Genomic DNA, 18,653 nt, shown 5'->3' on the forward strand with positions numbered 1-18,653 from the left:
GGTGGTGGAGTTACTCACAAATCGACACCACCTCCTAACCGAACATCACTTTAACATTTTGCGACGAATGAACCCGCACTCTTTGTCTAATATCACCGTACCAATTCCTCAAAACAAAATATGTGTTGATAAGTATTTATGAATGGATATATAAAAGTGAATTAGTCAACTGTTGGTGACTCTGCATGACACAAATGCAGTTATAACGCAAATATGTCCATCACTTTAGTTAAGCTCACACCAAATACTTTACTAACAGCTTGTAAAGGCTTTATAATAGTATTTTTAAGTTTACTGATGCATTGATAAGCATTTATAAATGGATATATAAAAGTGAATTGGTCAACTGTTGGTGACTCAGAGTATAATATGTAATTAGCATCTAAAAATTAGTTAAAAATGCAAATTTAACCACCACTTTAGTTAAGCTCACACCAAATACTTTACTAACAGCTTATCAAGGCTTTGTAATAGTATTTTTTAAGTTTACCAACGTATTGATAAGCATTGATAAATGGACATCTAAAAGTGAATTGGTCAACTGTTGGTGACTCTGAGTATATGTACAACCCCAATTCCAGTGAAGTTGGGACATTGGGTAAAATGTAAATAAAAACAGAATACAATGATTTTCAAGTCCTCTTCAACCTATATCAATTGAATACAGTGGTCCCTCGATATAACGTGGTTCACCTTTCGCGGCCTCGCAGTTTCGCGGGCCACTCACACTGCCCTCCTGTCTGCTGTGCGGAATTGCGCCAAATCTGGCAACAGGTCCAGAGACTACGCTTACTGTTTTGATGCGGATGTTGACCACAGCTGCAGAGGTCCGTGGCCACCGAGAGAGGACTTGGATTCTTTGTGGGTCCCGCATCTGTACCTCCGGAGGTAGTGAGCAAAGGGAGAGTTCTGCGTGTGTCTGTTTATAATCTTCTCATCCAGAAGAAAAAGAGAGTGTTTACACAGGAGAGAAAAGTGAGAAAATGTTAATGCCTGTTTGAGAAAAGTGTATAAAGTGTGTAGTGAGGGGTTTTACAGCCTTAAAACATCTGTAATAATTGCAAAAAATAGCGCTGACTACTTCGCAGATTTCGCTTATCACGGGTTATTTTTCGAACATAACTCCCACGATAAACGAGGGACCACTGTACACCACAAAGACAAAATATTTAATGTTCAGAATGATAAATGTTATTGTTTTTTTGTGCAAATATTTGCTCATTTTGAAATGGATGCCCGCAACATGTTTCAAAAAAGCTGGGACAGTGGTATATTTACCACTGTGTTACATCACCTTTCCTTCTAACAACACTCAATAAGCTTTTGGGAACTGAGGACACTAATTGTTGAAGCTTTGTAGGTGGAATTCTTTCCCATTCTTGCTTGATGTACGACTTCAGTTGTTCAAAAATCTGGGGTCTACGTTGTCGTATTTTGCGCCTCATAATTCGCCACACATTTCCAAGGGGCGACAGGTAAGTTGCCCATGCCATGGGCACTAACACACCCCCATACCATCACAGATGCTGGCTTTTGAACTTTGCGCTGGTAACAATCTGGATGGTCTTTTTCCTCTTTTGACCGGAGGACACAATGTCCATGATTTCCAAAAACAATTTGAAATGTGGACTCATCAGAACAGCACATTTTTTCCACTGTGCATCTGTCCATTTCAAATGAGCTCGGGCCCAGAGAAGGCAGTGGCATTTCTGGATGTTGTTGATGTATGACTTTTGCTTTGCATGGTAGAGTTTTAACTTGCACTTGTAGACGTAGCGATGAACTGTGTTAACTGACAATGGTTTTCTGAAGTGTTACTGAGCCCACACAGTAAGATCCTTTTCACAATGACATCGATTTTTAATGCAGTGCCGCCTGAGGGATCGAAGGTCACAGGCATTCAATGTTGGTTTTCGGCCTTGCCGCTTACGTGTAGTAAGTTCTCCAGATTCTCTGAATCTTCTGATTATATTATGGACTGTAGATGATGGAATCCCTAAATTCCTTGCAACTGAACATTGAGAAACATTGTTCTTAAACTGTTGGACTATTTTTTCACGCAATTTGTTCACAAAGTGGTGATCCACACCCTATCTTTGCTTGTGGATGGCTGAGACTTTTGGGGATGCTCCTTTTATACCCAATCATGACACTCACAATTAGTGTCCTCAGTTCCCAAACACTTATCGAGTGTTGTTAGAAGGAAAGGTGATGTAACACAATGGTAAACATACCACTGTCCCAGCTTTTTTGAAATGTGTTGCAGGCATCCATTTCAAAATGAGCAAATATTTGCACAAAAACAATAAAGTTTATCTGTTTGAACATTAAATATCTTGTCTTTGTGGTGTATTCAACTGAATATAGGTTGAAAAGGATTTGTAAATCATTGCATTCTGTTTTTATTTACATTTTATGCAACATTCCAACTTCATTGGAATTAGAATTAACATCTACAAATTAGTTAAAAATGCAAATTTAACAATCACTTTAGTTAAGCTCACACCAAATACTTTACTAACAGCTTGTAAATGCTTTATAATAGTATTTTTAAGTTTAATAACGCATTGATAAGCGTTTGTAAATGGACATATAAAAGTGAATTGGTCAACTTTTTGAGACTGTGATTAAAATATATTAAGCATATATAAATGAGTTATAAAACAAATTTAATCACAACAAGGATATTACAAATGCTTAATCAATGCTCAGTTAAGGCTTATTCATACATTGAAAGAAGAATTTGTACATAGATAAAGTCTTTAAAACTGCATACTTATAGTGATGGGGAAAGAGACTTAAGCTTTGTACATTATTAACAAATGATGCATAAAGTATTGAGGATTAAGGAAAAATAGTTAATGCAATCTTTACAAATGTTAGATAAAGTCTTTAAAACTGCATACTTATAGTGATGGGGAAAGAGACTTAAGCTTTGTACATTATTAACAAATGATACATAAAGTATTGAGGATTAAGGAAAAATAGTTAATGCAATCTTTACAAATGTTAACACTGATACATTGAGCATCATTAATAGTTTATTAATGCTTAGTAAAGGCTTAATAATTTGTGAGGGAAAAAATGCAAAGACAATAAAAATATTTGTAACATATTTTTAGCACTAATGAATAGTGTCTGATTTTACATTTGTAAATTATGAACTATTAATGATCAACTTTTCTTAAATGGTTTACAGAGAATTAAATAAAATCATTTATAAATGTTTTATAAAAACATTACATAATTTGTTATGAATAATTATTAAGCCATCTATTTATGTTCTTACCAATGAGTAGCTAATAAAAAAGAATGCTTTGTAAATGTACATTTTATAAATGCTTTTCTGATGCTTTATAGCGTGCAGTTAATATATAATGTTACCAAAGAAAACACATTTATAATAATAACAACAACAACATATTTGAATGTGCAAGTCAAAATATGTCCGTGCTGGTTTTCATTCAGAAAATTTACACAAACAACCTATACAGACACCAGCCAGCCACCCGTTGCGCACCATGCCAGCCTGCCTATTCCCAAACCAATCCAATGCATTTGTGCATCACATATGATTTGAACACTGATGGAATGAAAATGTTTCTTATTGACAAAAACAAATTCATCATGTGATGGTGCCTTTATAGCAATATGTGTGCAGTTAATAGCTCTGAATACTTTAGGGAATCCAGCTCTCGCTGTCAGTTTCACTTTAATGTTGGAATGTGATGTACCTGGATGACCTTGGATGACTGCATTCCACACAGCTAGCATGGCTCAGGTCAACGCTGACTGGCACACTACTGACTGATCGGCCAGATCCCACTGGAATGCCCCTGTTACCAGGAAGCCCAGCACGGTCAGCATCTGTGTGGGCACAGGCAACTCCTGGCTCCTCATTGTATTGTGCTCTGGACCGGCCACAGTTTTGCACACAACTCCAGTAACACTGGTCTTGGTAATCAGAATTGGCTTATGAGCCAATTATTGATATTTGCAAGTAAGTCCTCACGTTCCCTGAATATACGCTCACCTTGGTTTGCACAATTTCCAAGGTCCTCTGACAACACTAATGCAGCCATTGTGAATGACATTTTCCTCATTACTTTGCGCATGCTTTTATAATATAAAAGCATGCACATGTGGATATAAAATTTATATCACCCATATAATTGCAAACATGTGGGTGTGTCAATTGTTCATAATTGTGTCTCTGGTGTGCACATCACTCTGATGACTTCATGTTTTCACACTATTAATGGTTACCAGCATCACCTTGTGTCAGCAGTGGAACAATAGCTTTAGAAATGTGCATACTCCAGCCAGGATTTTTGCATAGCCCACTGCACATTTCCACGGTCATTTCAGTTTTGATACATTTGAACGTTAGCATGGAGACAGACATATGCCACATTTTTGTGTGTATGCAGCCTTTGTACATGAGGCCCCAGAGCTCAAGAAAAAAAAAAAGAATATTCTCAATTTTCTTTTTTTAATGCTCTGTTGGACCAGTGGGTAGGATATTTAGTTGAAAACAGTTAGAAATAAAGTTATTATTGTTCCTCTCTCACCAGACAATGTAGACATTCTAATGTTTTTTGAAAAAGAATTTAAAATTCTAATCTTGGATAATCTTTGCTGTATTATTTATTTATTTAATCATTTAATGATTTCTCATACTGTTCACATTGCAATTGAATATAAGAATTTTACTTTGCAATATTATGTAAAGCATTGGACATCTTTATTTCATTCAGACCCCAGAACAGCTGCCAAGACACTAGTGAATGACTTAGCCAAGTCGGAAAATGTAGAAGACAATCACTAGAGCCCTGGGCAGGAATGGACTGGAAGGTTGTAGACCAAGAAAACATTTGGTAACACTTTACTTGAAGGTATCGTCATAATACTGATATGACACTGTCATAACTGTTACGTGACACTGTTATGAATGTGTCATAAACTTTATGTAAACATCGTAAACGTTTATGACTTCTGTCATTTCGTGTCATGCAATTGGTGTAATGACAAGATGATATTTTTTGGGTTCTGTTGATTATGACAACATAACATTAATTATGACTGGAAGAGTAGCAATCAAAGACACCTTTTCCACAGTCAGATGTCAATCTATGTTGCACAGAGGCATTTTTAGAATGTAATACATTTAAGTAAATACCACTTTTTTTTCTTGTTTTTTTTTTTTTTTTTTTTTTTGCTGTTCACTATGTCATTTTCATTTTTTTTCCATTTAAAATATTTATTTCATTCATTTAAAAGAAAAGCAGAAATGAGTACATTACAAGACACTGAATGAAAAGGAGCAGAGAGAAGAACAAGTCTTATATTTTCTGCCCCTTTTTACAAACCAATCTTTCAATTTTAAGCATCATTATTCAACATTATTTAACAAATTACATTTTTTTTTTTACTTTGTCACATACCACTGAGTTATTTCATAATTTTAGCCATTATTTAAAAGATTACATTTTTAACAGGTTACATTTAGACTTAAAACATTTTAGACATTATTAACAGATTACATTTTAGACTTTGTCACAACCCACTGACTTATTTCATAGTTTCATACTTACTTAATACATCTAGTTTAATACGTTTTTAAAATAATTTAAGTGACCTTGATTCTTTGATTTCTTTGTTGAGGGTGTTCCATAATTTTACACCATTCACTGCAATACTCCGTTCCTTTATTTTGGTTCTGAATCTTGGTTTTTTAAAGACTTCTATTCCTTTCAAATTATAACTACTTACTCTTTTTTCAAACATATGTTGAATGTTTATTGGTAAGGTATTTTTATTAGCTTGGTGCATTGTTTGTAATATTTTCAAATCAACTAAATCATGAAATTTAAGTACCTTATACTTAATGAATAATGGATTAGATGGATCTCTAAAAGGACTATTGCTGATCATTTTTAAAGCTCTTTTCTGCAGAATAAATAATGGTTGTGTATAAGTTTTACATGTTGATCCCCAGATTTCTACACAATAAGTTAAATATGGGACAATCAATGAATTGTACAATGTTAATAAACCATAACTATTCAACGAAAATTTTACTTTATGCAAAACATCAATGGCTTTTGTTATTTTTCCTTTTATGTAATTTATGTGTGACTTCCATGTAAGATCTTCATCAATCATGACTCCTAGAAATTTTGTTTCTTTTACCCTTTGTATGTCCATTCCATCTATTTTTAATGATACATCATTTTTTTTTCCACTCTGTCATTAAACAATATGAAATTTGTCTTATTAAGATTTAGTGACAATCTGTTTATATCAAACCAATGTTTAACTTTTTCCAACTCTGTATTTATCACTTGTACTACTTCCTGTATATCTGATCCAGAGTAAAATAATGTATCATCAGCAAATAATATGCTGCCAAGTACTTTAGATACATTCACAAAGTCATTGATATACAAAATAAACAGTTTGGGTCCAAGTACCGACCCTTGTGGTACTCCATAAATAATGTTACACAATTCTGATTTAGTGTTACACTATGTAACAAATTTTTATTTTGTTTTGTTCCTGGGTACACAGTGTGTTTTCCTAACCTGTTATGCCTTAAATAAATAGAAAATAGCTGTTATTCCACAGAAACTTTGCTTCTGTGATCAGGACAATGATATTTTGAAATTTGTCTGTTTTCAAGAATATTCTCGATTCGCCTTCACTACTACTGAGTAGTCTTCTAGAATATTCTTTAACTGCTAGAACTGTCCAGAATTTTCTAGAAGTTTCCAGAATTATCTAGAAATTTCAAGAAACTTTTAGAACTTTCTAGAACGTTAAAAAAATTAAATCAAAGTTTGTGCTGAATGTAGTCATTTTTCCATAGACTTTAGACATAAGCAATTGAAATATAACACTTAGAAGCCAGGAACAAAAATAGTGTTACCTAGTGTTATTTATCTGAACAAACTGTTTTCTATTTTCTAAGTAGCTTTTTACCCACTGATGTGCAATACCTCTAATTCCATATTGTTGTAATTTGTAAAGCAATCTTGAGTGGTCGATAACATCAAAAGCTTTTTTCAGGTCGATAAAAATACTTACAAAATAATACTTATTATCTATTGTTGTTGATATTTTCTCTGTTAATTCCATAATTGCCATAGCTGTCGAATGTTTTGTTCTGAATCCGTATTGAGCATTATTTAAAATATGATGTTTCTCAATGAATTTATCCAACCTTGTCATATAAACTTTGTCCATAATTTTAGAAAACTGTGAAAGCAATGACACTGGCCTGTAATTTGAAAAATTGTGTTTGTCTCCATTTTTATGTAATGGGACTACCTTGGCAATTTTCATTTCGTCTGGGAAAATTCCTGTTGATAGAGAAAGATTACAAATGTAAGTGAATGGTTCAATAACAGTTTCTATTATACTTTTTACAGTCATCATGTCTAAATCTTCATAGTCAGTTGATCTTTTGCTTACAACAGTTTTTTACAATATTTCTTACTTCATCTTTTTCCACATTGTCAAGGAAAATACTATTGACCGTATTTACAAGTGTATTTAATTTATCTTCTACTATTAGTTTATTTCCCACCAGTCTTGATCCCACATTTGAAAAATCATCATTAAACTCATTTGCAACTTCTTTTATGTCATATATCTCTTTATTTTCCTTGACAAAGTAATTTGGAAAAGTTGATTTCGCTCCATCACTTTTAATCACACTATTTATAATTTCCCATGTTGCCTTTATATTATCTTTACTCTTATTTAATTGTTCACTATAATAATCTTTTTTTTTGTTTCCTAATTATTGTCAATAGTTTATTTTTATATTTTGTGTATCTGTGTTCTGTTTCCTTTGTTTGCATTTTTAAGAAGCACCTATATAAATAGTTTTTCTTTACCCAAGCATTTTTTATTCCCTTAGTCAGCCATGGTTTATTTACTCTTTTCTTACTAATTTTTTATTAATTTACAGTTTTTATTATATGATTTCATCAGTATTTTCATAAATGAATTATATGCTACGTTAACGTCGCCGACATAAACTTCTTCCCAATTTAGATTTTTAAGGTCATAATTTAGTGCCTCTAAGGCTTTTATTGACTTATCTCTTTTAAAATGTATAACAGTTTTTTTTTTCTTGTACCAATTTTTGTATTTAAATATTGAAAAAACTGGTAATTGATCACTAAGATCTGTCATCAAGATCCCATTCTTAATAATTTCATGTGTTCTATTTGTGAATATATTGTCAATTACAGTTGCACTTTGCGATGTAATTGTGGTTGGTTTTGTTATCAAGGGGAATAAACCCAAACTATACATTGAATTCACAAAATCACTTGTTCTTTGGCAACTGGAGCTTTCTATATTAATGTTAAAGTCTCCACACATAAAAAGCGTTTTGTTTTTGATTTGATGGAATAATTCTATTATTTTATCTGTAAATTTCACGATGCAAGAGTCTGGTGCTCTGTATACACAGCTAATTAGAATATTGTTAGATGTTTCATGTACAATTTCCACTGTTACAATTTCTATGACATCATCTATAATTGTCATTTCTTCTACAATTGTACATGTCAGATCTGTTTTTGTGTACAAAGCAATACCTCCGCCTTTTTTACCTCTTCTGTTTACAAAATACAGCTCATATCCCTCCATTTGAACATCAGCCATGAGGTCATCTTTAAGCCAAGATTCTGTGATTGCAATAATGCTGAATCTATTTTTAAACTGATTTAAATAATCTTTTATTTTGGACATTTTACAATACAAGCTTTGGCTGTTTATATGTATGAGTGACAGGGTATCTTCTGTACTTTTTTCACTATTTAGCTGTTCTTGTTGGGAAAGTGTAATGACAAGGACCCACAACAGGGGGCGTAAATGAACGGACAATAGATGAGTCAAAAATACAACACTTTACTGTTGTGAAATGTGCACAACGAAATACAGACAAATGCAGAATTTGGTTCACAATCAAAATATACAAAGTGACGTGTGGGTAGGCTCGAGGATAGGAGACGTCCGTCCCGAGTAGAACCGGATCCCACACGATTTCCACTGCCACCGAACCTGAAGGATACCGGAGCTGCCAAGTCCTGAGTCCCCAGGTGGTCACCGTCTCCGACTGTCGGATCTGGTACTGCTGGCAGGAAGCAGAAGACAGAAGTAATGAGTGTGTGGAAAACACACCCAGTAAACAGTCAGCAAGTTCTTTTGTATTAGTCGGGTGGGAAAGACACCTCCACTTCAAGTACACAGTTTATGCAGAGTCTGAAAGTACTACTTATCCGGTTTGGAGTGAGGGGTGAAGACGTCACTCCTCCACTAACCACAAACCCAGCTCCCAGCTGACAGTAGTTAACAGGAACTCCTGCAAAAAACTCAGAAACAGACACGTGCGTTCGGCACAGAAAAAACGGCTGAGAGGTTTACCGTGAAGGTAGGTGAAATCTCGGCGACGAGGTGGAGATGTCGTCCGGCTTTTGTGTGTGTGGGTGATGACCAGGTGATTGGTGACAGCTGTCATAGTTGATGAGTGACAGCTGTCACCCTGGCTGTTCCTGTGAGGTGGCAGCGCCCTCTCGTGCCTGAAGCCCGCACTTCAGGCAGGGCGCCCTCTGGTGGTGGTGGGCCAGCAGTACCTCCTCTTCAGCGGCCCACACAACAGGACACCCCCCTCAACGGGCGCCTCCTGGCTTGTCCGGGTGTCGCCGGTAGAAATCGGCGAGGAGGGCCGGATCCAGGATGAAGCTCCTCTTCACCCAGGAGCTTTCTTCCGGTCCATAACCTTCCCAGTCCACCAAGTACTGGAAACCCCGGCCCTTCCGGCGGACGTCCAGGAGCCGACGCACAGTGCAAGCCGGCTCCCCGTCGATGATCCGGGCAGGAGGCGGCACCAGTCCGGGAGCACAGAGGGGTGAGGTGTGGTGTGGCTTGATCCGGGAAACATGAAAAACCGGGTGGACCCGCAGTGAAGCTGGGAGCTGGAGCTTCACTGCAGCCGGACTGAGGACTTTGAGGATCTTGAATGGACTGATATACCTGTCCTTTAGTTTGGGTGAGTCCACTTGGAGGGGGATGTCCTTCGTAGAAAGCCACACCTCGTGCCCAGGCTGGTATGCAGGGGCCGGGGAATGCCGGTGGTTTGCATGGGCCTTAGCCCTTGTTCGGGCCTTCAACAAGGCAGAACGGGCGGTGCGCCACACCCGACGGCATCTCCGCAGGTGGGCCTGGACCAAGGGCACACCGACCTCTCCCTCCACCACAGGAAACAATGGGGGCTGGTACCCCAGACATACCTCAAACAGGAAGAGGCCGGTGGCAGAGGACACCTGGCTGTTATGCGCATACTCGATCCAGGCCAGATGTTCACACCAGGCCGTCAGGTGCGCGGACGTCACACAGTGCAGGGCTTGCTCCAATTTCTGGTTGGCCCGTTCTGCCTGTCCGTTGATCTGCGGGTGATACCCGGACGAGAGGCTCACGGTGGCCCCCAGGTCTCGGCAGAAACTCCTCCATACTTGAGAGGAGAACTGGGGACCTCGATCCGAGACGATGTCCATGGGTATCCCATGCAGACACACGACGTGGTGGACCAGGAGGTCTGCTGTCTCCTGGGCCGTAGGGAGCTTCGGGAGGGCCACAAAGTGGGCCGCCTTGGAGAATTGGTCCACTATCGTGAGGATGGTAGTCATGTCCCGGGACGGCGGGAGGCCCGTGACGAAGTCCAGGCCGATGTGGGACCAGGGGCGATGGGGCACAGGTAACAGTTGGAGGAGTCCCTGTGCCCGTTGGTGATCAGCTTTTCCCCTGGCGCAGGTGGTGCAGGCCTGGACATAGTCCCGGATGTCGGCTTCCATGGACGCCCACCAGAAGCGCTGCCGGACCACTGCCATGGTCCTTCACACCCCCAGATGGCAGGAGAGTTTGGAACCATGACAGAAGTCCAGGACGGCAGCTCTGGCTTCTGGTGGGATGTAGAGGTGGTTCTTCGGTCCTTTACCCGGGTCCGGGTTCTGTGCCAGGGCCTCCCGGATGGTCTTCTCCACGTCCCAGGTGAGGGTGGCCACGATAGTGGACTCAGGTAGTATGGATTCCGGCGGATCCGACAGCTCGGTTTTGACTTCGACTTCGTGAACCCGGGACAGAGCATCCGATCTTTGGTTCTTGGTCCCGGGGCGGTAGGTGATCCAGAAGTCAAAACGCCCGAAGAACAATGACCAGCGGGCTTGCCTGGGGTTCAGCCGCTTGGCGGTCCTGATATACTCCAGGTTCCGGTGGTCCGTGAAAACCGTAAATGGTACCGTGGCTCCCTCTAACAGATGTCTCCACTCCTCAAGAGCCTCCTTCACCGCGAGGAGTTCCCGATTGCCCACGTCATAGTTCCGCTCAGCTGGGGTCAACCTGCATGAGAAATAGGCACAAGGATGGAGAATCTGATCGGACTCCCCGACCAGATGCTCCTTTAGGACCAGAGACAGTCCGTTTACAAAGGCGGCGCGGAGTGCAACGTTATTCCAGCCGGACCTCGCAGCCGCGATGCGGAAGTCGACTGCATACTCGGCTGCACTCCGACGCCCCTGTCTCAGAGACAGCAGCACCTTTGAAGCGGTCTCGCCTCTATGTGGGTGATCGAACACCATTCTGAACTCCCTTACAAACTCAGTATACACCGTTAGGAGCCGTGCATTCTGCTCCCAAAGCACCGTAGCCCAGGCGCGTGCCTCACCTCGAAGCAAATGAATTACATAAGCCACCCGACTGGAGTCTGATGCGTACATCATGGGACGCTGTGCAAAGACGAGCGAACACTGCATTAAGAAGTCTGCGCATGTCTCTACACAACCTCCGTACGGTTCCGGGGGACTTATGTATGCTTCAGGGGACGGTGGGGGGGTTCGCTGAACGACCAGTGGAATGTCTATATTCGGCACCAGGACAGCAGGAGGAGAAGCTGCAGCTGTGCCCTGTGCGTGCGCTTCCACCTCCGCGGTGAGAGCCTCCATCCTGCGATTGAGTATATTGCTCTGCTCGGTCACTACGTCCATCCGAGCAGTGAAGGCGGTTAAGATGTGCTGCAACTCACCTAACACGCCTCCTGTTGGCGCCTGTGCACCCTGCTCTTCCATTGGCTGTTCAACAGATGGTTGACGCCCCTCGGAATCCATGACGTTGGCCGAGATATCCTGTTGGGAAAGTGTAATGACATGGACCCACAACAGGGGGCGTAAATGAATGGACAATAGTCAAAAACACAACACTTTACTGTTGTGAAATGTGCACAACAAAATACAAACAAATGCAGAATTTGGTACACAATCAAAATATACAAAGTGACGTGTGGGTAGGCTCGAGGATAGGAGACGTCCGTCCCGACTAGAACCGGATCCCACACAATTTCCACTGCCACCGAACCTGAAGGACACCGGAGCCGCCAAGTCCTGAGTCGCCAGGTGGTCACCGTCTCTGACTGTCGGATCTGGTACTGCTGGCAGGAAGCAGAAGACAAAAGTAATGAGTGTGTGGAAAACACACCCAGTAAACAGTCAGCAAGTTCTTTTGTATTAGTCGGGTGGGAAAGACACCGCCACCTCAAGTACACAGTTTATGCAGAGTCTGAAAGTACTACTTATCCGGTTTGGAGTGAGGGGTGAAGACGTCACTCCTCCACTAACCACAAACCCAGCTCCCAGCTGACAGTAGTTAACAGGAACTCCTGCAAAAAACTCAGAAACAGACATGTGCGTTCGGCACAGAAAAAACGGCTGAGAGGTTTACCGTGACGGTAGATGATATCTCGGCGACGAGGTGGAGATGTCGTCCGGCTTTTGTGTGTGTGGGTGATGACCAGGTGATTGGTGACAGCTGTCATAGTTGATGAGCGACAGCTGTCACCCCGGCTGTTCCTGTGAGGCGGCAGCGCCCTCTCGTGCCTGAAGCCAGCACTTCAGGCAGGGCGCCCTCTGGTGGTGGTGGGCCAGCAGTACCTCCTCTTCAGTGGCCCACACAACAGTTCTTCCATATAATACTCACAACCAATTATTTTTAAGTCAGATATACTTTCATCAATGTTGGTGTCTATGTCATATATTTTATCATCTATTTCCATGTTTGATCTGATTTTTGTTGGTCAATTTACCAAATGGCATCATACTTAATTGTCTATTCAGGTCTGTATTTTGTAAGGTCATCCATGTTTTTGATTTGTTTACCATTTGTTCTTTCTTTCACTCTAATCCACACCCTACAGTTCCAGACCCATGTAGCAACAATGTGTTTCTGTTTTTTAGTAGTCTTGCTTCCCTAGCAATATCTGCATTTTTTTTGTTAGATGCTCATTTATATAGACACTTGTTCCTTTCAGATTCTTTGCCTGTCTTAATAATTCATTTTTTGTATTTTCTGCTTGTAAATCGTATAATAATGGTAGATAGTTTATTTTTACTATCTTTGGATGGAATAGTATGACAGTCTGATATAGTGTCTTGATGGATGACAATACCTTTTTGATATAAAAAATTTGTGACTTGTTGTTCCAATGTTTGAAGTTCTTCAGTTGGTGCAACTTGTCTAGATTAACATGTCTTTTGATATACGGTTTAATTGTTGGGAAAGTGTAGTGACACGGACCCACAACAGGGGGCGCAAATGAACAGTCAATAGATGAGCCAAAATATAACAATTTAATGTTGTGAATGTGCACAACGAACATACAGACAATCACAGAATATCATAACAGTCAATACACAGAGGTGACGTGTGGGCAGGCTCGAGGATAGAAGACGTCTGTCCTGAGAAGAGCCGGAACCACACGATTTCCGCCGCCCCAGAACCTGGTGAATACTGGAGCCGCCAAGTCCCGAATTCCCAGGTGATCACCGTCCCCGACTGTCGGATCTGGTACTGCTGGCGAAGAACAAAGACAGTCAAGTGTGGGTGTGTGTACACCCAGTAACAACAACGGTGGGAATGCCACCTCCACCTCTCACTCAACACGTTGCAGTGGTCTCAGAGGAAAAGGAGCGCCGTCATGCACAGCCTCCACCAAAACAACCGGTTCTCCTGCAAACACTCACAATCACAGATTTATAAATCTCAAAAAAAGGCTGAGAGTAGTACCTCCTATGAAGTATGATATCTCGGCAACGAGGTGGAGATGACGTCTGGTCTTTATGGAGTGAGATGATGTTGAGTAGATGGGTGACAGCTGTCAAGAGGTAATGAGCGACAGCTGTCACCCCCGGCTGTGTCCATGGCGGCAGCGCCCTCTCGTGCCTGAAGCCCGCACTTCAGGCAGGGCGCCCTCTGGTGGTGGGCCAGCAGTACCTCCTCTTCTGGTGGCCCACACAACATTAATGAGGTCTTTATCTCCTCTATGTCTTCCTCAAGTTTATCCGTTTTCATAGGTGGTGCCATGCTGACTATTGTGATTTAGTACTGGCCACTATAAATTGTGAAACAATTCTCACTTAGAGTCTCTATCACCACAGGTCCGGTCGCCGCACACTGACCCGCCCCGATGTTAGCCGCCAGCTTCGGTCGTAGCCACCGTTAGCCTCGGATGTAGCCGCCACCAGCTTCGGATGTAGCAGCCGCCAACCTCGGATATAGCTGCCGCCAACCTCGGATGTAGCCGCTGCCAACCTTGGATGCAGCCGCCGGTAGCCTCAGATGTAGCCACCGCCAGCCTCGGTTGTAGCGGCCATTAGCCTTGGATGTAGCCGCCGCTAGCCTCCAATGTAGCCACCGCCAGCCTTGGTTGTAGCAGCCACCAGCCTCGGATGTAGCCGCCGCCAGCCTCGGATGTAGCCGCCGTTAGCCTCGGATGTAGCCACCGCTAGCCTTGGTTGTAGCGGCCGTTAGCCTCGAATTAATTTCCTGCCTTGTGGTTGCGAGGGCTCAGTCCTCTTCTCAAGGAGAAGTCCACTTCCTGCACGGTCTTGGCCTGGGTCCCAAGAAAATGGTTCTTGGGAGCATGAGCATGACTAAAACCTTTGTCCATTTACTAATCCTAAATTTGCTGGTCCTTTTTTTTTTTTTTTTTTTTGCTATGAATCTCAAAAACTAGGACTTCAGACAACTTTACTGATCCCCAAAAAAGGCCAATTACGTTTACACTCCAATTACCTCAGACAAGATACAGTAATTAATCCACATTTATCACTTGTTTACCGTAATAATGGCACACATCAAAATTAAAGACAACACATATACATTTGACATTGTTTATGTGTACTAAACTTGAAGCAGTCCATCATCCGAATTGAGGTAAAGTGGGTGAAGGCCGCTGCAACTGGAGTCGCGCTTCCGCTAGCTTGGGGGGAACGGGGACCTGCCACAGCTACAAACCGCGCAGCCCCTGGAGGGGGAAGGGGTGGCGTGAGCAGTGGCCGGGATCGGGTGAGTGATGGGGGAGCAGGAAGGGAGGTAAAGGGAAAAATGGAGCATGCTTCAGTCTTTGTCCATGTGTAAGTCTGTCAGTTTACTGTCTTTGTGGGTTGAGATAAGAAGGAGCCAAATAATCTCACCAGAGCCTGAAGACATTCCTCTGGAGGAAACCAGTGGACAATTTGTCCTTGAGGCTAGATAAGGCTGGAGTGTTGTGGTTGAGCAGTGAAAAAGACGTTTAACAGTTCCACTTGAACAACCAAATCCCAATTATGAATTAAGAATATTCCCAATTATGAATTAAGAATATTCACAAGCCTCTGAAACATTCAGCTTCAACTGCAAGGCATGCATCAGCTCCAAGATGTCATCCAATTTGCGTCTGAGTTCAAGAGTCAACGCAGTCTGAGAATGCACTACCTTACCAACCTCGTTAATCATGACGGACAAGCGAGGGACCGTGGTTCTTGATGCCGTTGTCTTGCCAATTTTCCGGTAGATCAGGGCAGCACATAAGCCAAAAAGTACCAGCCCTGCTACCATGAGACCAAAAATGAATAAATCCTCGATGTCCTCAATGGAGAAAGGAGCCAAGCATGCAACACGCCAAGACCCCCAGGAGTCGAGGACATAGCCCGCAGGATACATTCCATCTGGGCAGGTACGATCCCCCAGTCCTGACCTTCTTGTAGAAAAAATGGTGTCAATAGCGTTCAGAGACCAGCTGATCAATTCCATGGTTAATCCAATAGTAGTCCAATAGATCCAGAATCCAATGTAATTTGAGGAATTCGCAGTCAGGTGAAGTCCTGATTTGAAGGTTAAAGGCAGAGAACAGAGAGAACAGACATAAGGAAGAGTGGAGGAGATGTGACCGCCCTCGTCGGAGTCCCAAGCTGATATGCTTCATTTTAGGATGCGTTTTTTGTCTAGGGATACAACATATGCCCAGTGGTGGTACATATCAAAATTGATTTAAGTAATATAGTCACATAATCACTGTAAACAACATTGTGAGAAGCATCAAAAGACCCCTATGTATAATGAGAGAGACCATTTAGGCCTATCAGAATTGCAAATATTTACTTTCAAAAATACTTCTATACAACTCTGAAGGCATTATGTACAAACTCCTTTCAGCTGCTCCCATTAGGGGCCACCAAAGCAGACCAGGGGTTTCCATCTCACCCTGTCCTCTGCATCATTTGTCTGTTACACCAGCCACCAGCCTCTCTCTTCTCCTCCTGCCTGGTGGCTCTATCCTGAGCATTTTTATCTGCACCTGCACCATCTCCACTGGAGATTTTCAACCAGAATAAGATCCATAGAGCTTCAAGCTTCATCAAAGACCTCTCACTATGGTAAAATTAAATATGGGCAAATAATTAATGTTTATGAGTTCAATTCAAAATTCCATCTTTCACTGAATTAAATATTCGTTCCATTGAAAGAATGTAAAAACATTCATTATTTGTTTTATATACAGTAGTGTTCAGAATAATAGTAGTGCTATGTGACTAAAAAGATTAATCCAGGTTTTGAGTATATTTCTAATTGTTACATGGGAAACAAGGTACCAGTAGATTCAGTAGATTCTCACAAATCCAACAAGATCAAGCATTCATGATATGCACACTCTTAAGGCTATGAAATTGGGCTATTAGTAAAAAAAAAGTAGAAAAGGGGACTTTGAATAGGAGTCCAAAATTGTGACAATGTAGTCTGTGATGGTGTGCACTGACTTTGTGTACTTCAAAAAAAAAAAAAAACACATCAAAAAAAGACTTTGTGTAGTTCCTCAGTCCAGCGAAAAATCACGTTAGCTTTTCAACTTTTCATCCTAACAGCGCTTCATGCCTCCAGATAGCTTACAGCAGAGTGGATTTGTTTTGTGTGTGTGTGTATTATAAGAATTAGCACCGTCAATGAGCTCCTTCTAATCGTCGTCTGTCAGCAAAACAAACTCAGCATGTTTAGCTAAACGCTGCCCCCACTAGCGGGCGGGGTTCCTGCAATGGTACAAAATGTATGGAACCAAATTGCACACTAAATGTAATGGTAACGCAACACAAATAGGATGAATAATCCATATCATATGACATACAAAGCACCAATCACATGACAAGGATCCACACAGCCATTATACAAAACTTCCCTTTAACTCTAGCAGATATCCTTGTATCACAAATTAATGATGCCACTTTTCTCCACCCACTCCACCCTGCCTGCACTCTCTTAAACACTTCTGTATCACACTCTCCATTACTTTGGACAATTTACCCCAAGTATTTAAACTCATTGACCTTCACCAGCTGTAGTCCTTGCAACCTCACTCTTCCATTGGGCTTCCTCTCATTCACACATATGTACTCAGTCTTGGTCCTACTGACTATCATTCCACTTCTCTCCAGAGCATATTTCCACATCTCTCAGCAAGCCTCAACCTGATTAATATCACTTTAAGCAGATGAAATCAGTTAATCAGTGAAATCACCTGGTGGAGTCAGTGGCTGCAAAGAAAACCTGCACCCTCTTGGCCCTTTCTGGAACAAGTTGCCCACCCCTGATCTAGTGCTTCTCTGATCGACTCCCTGAATTTCACACGTCTTCCTCCTCCAACTTCCACCATGTGATGCTTTGCTGAACTGTCACTTTCTTCCTCTTTTTCACCTCTAATGGCATATGACAGCCACAATCTGATGGTATCTAGCTACTCTCTCCCCTGGCACCCCCTTATGAGCTCTAATTTGTTTTAGCTTGCATCTCCTACAAAGAATGTAGTCCACCTGTGGGCGCATTGCTCCACTCTTATATGGTACCCTGTGCTCCTTCTCCTTCTTAAAATAAGTATTCATGACAGTCATTTCTATCCTTTTTACAAAATCTATGACATTGCCCTTCCACAGTCTTCTTGCTGTTATCATATCTCAGTCCAGTCTCACTCTTTTTTTTTCGTGCTCCCGTGACAAAATGAGTCAAATTTGTCACTTTTTTTAACTCACTATTACTAACCCTACTCCTACCCCCAGCCCTAACCTTAACCATAACCTAATCCTTCCCCCCACCCTAACCATAACCACCCCCCCCCCACACACACACACACACACACTTCACTTTTATTTCGTGCAGCCATCACGGAATTAATTAGAATGAATTTGTGCTGCCGTGACGAAAATGAGGTGCTTTTCATCACAATATCACAAACCAATAGATTAATGTATATTTCATGTTGCTGAATCGTCACTTGCCGTGAGACT

General features: G+C 41.4%; 1 protein-coding gene across 2 annotated transcripts in view; it reads right to left on the reverse strand.

Moving 5' to 3' along the window:
• The window catches only part of nlgn4xa (neuroligin 4 X-linked a), a 641,760-nt gene that overhangs the window by 56,492 nt on the left and 566,615 nt on the right, over nucleotides 1-18,653 (reverse strand). The window lies entirely within an intron of this gene.

The sequence above is a fragment of the Thalassophryne amazonica genome, chromosome 1 (assembly GCF_902500255.1).
Source record: "Thalassophryne amazonica chromosome 1, fThaAma1.1, whole genome shotgun sequence".
In the NCBI taxonomy this organism is placed as follows: domain Eukaryota; kingdom Metazoa; phylum Chordata; class Actinopteri; order Batrachoidiformes; family Batrachoididae; genus Thalassophryne; species Thalassophryne amazonica.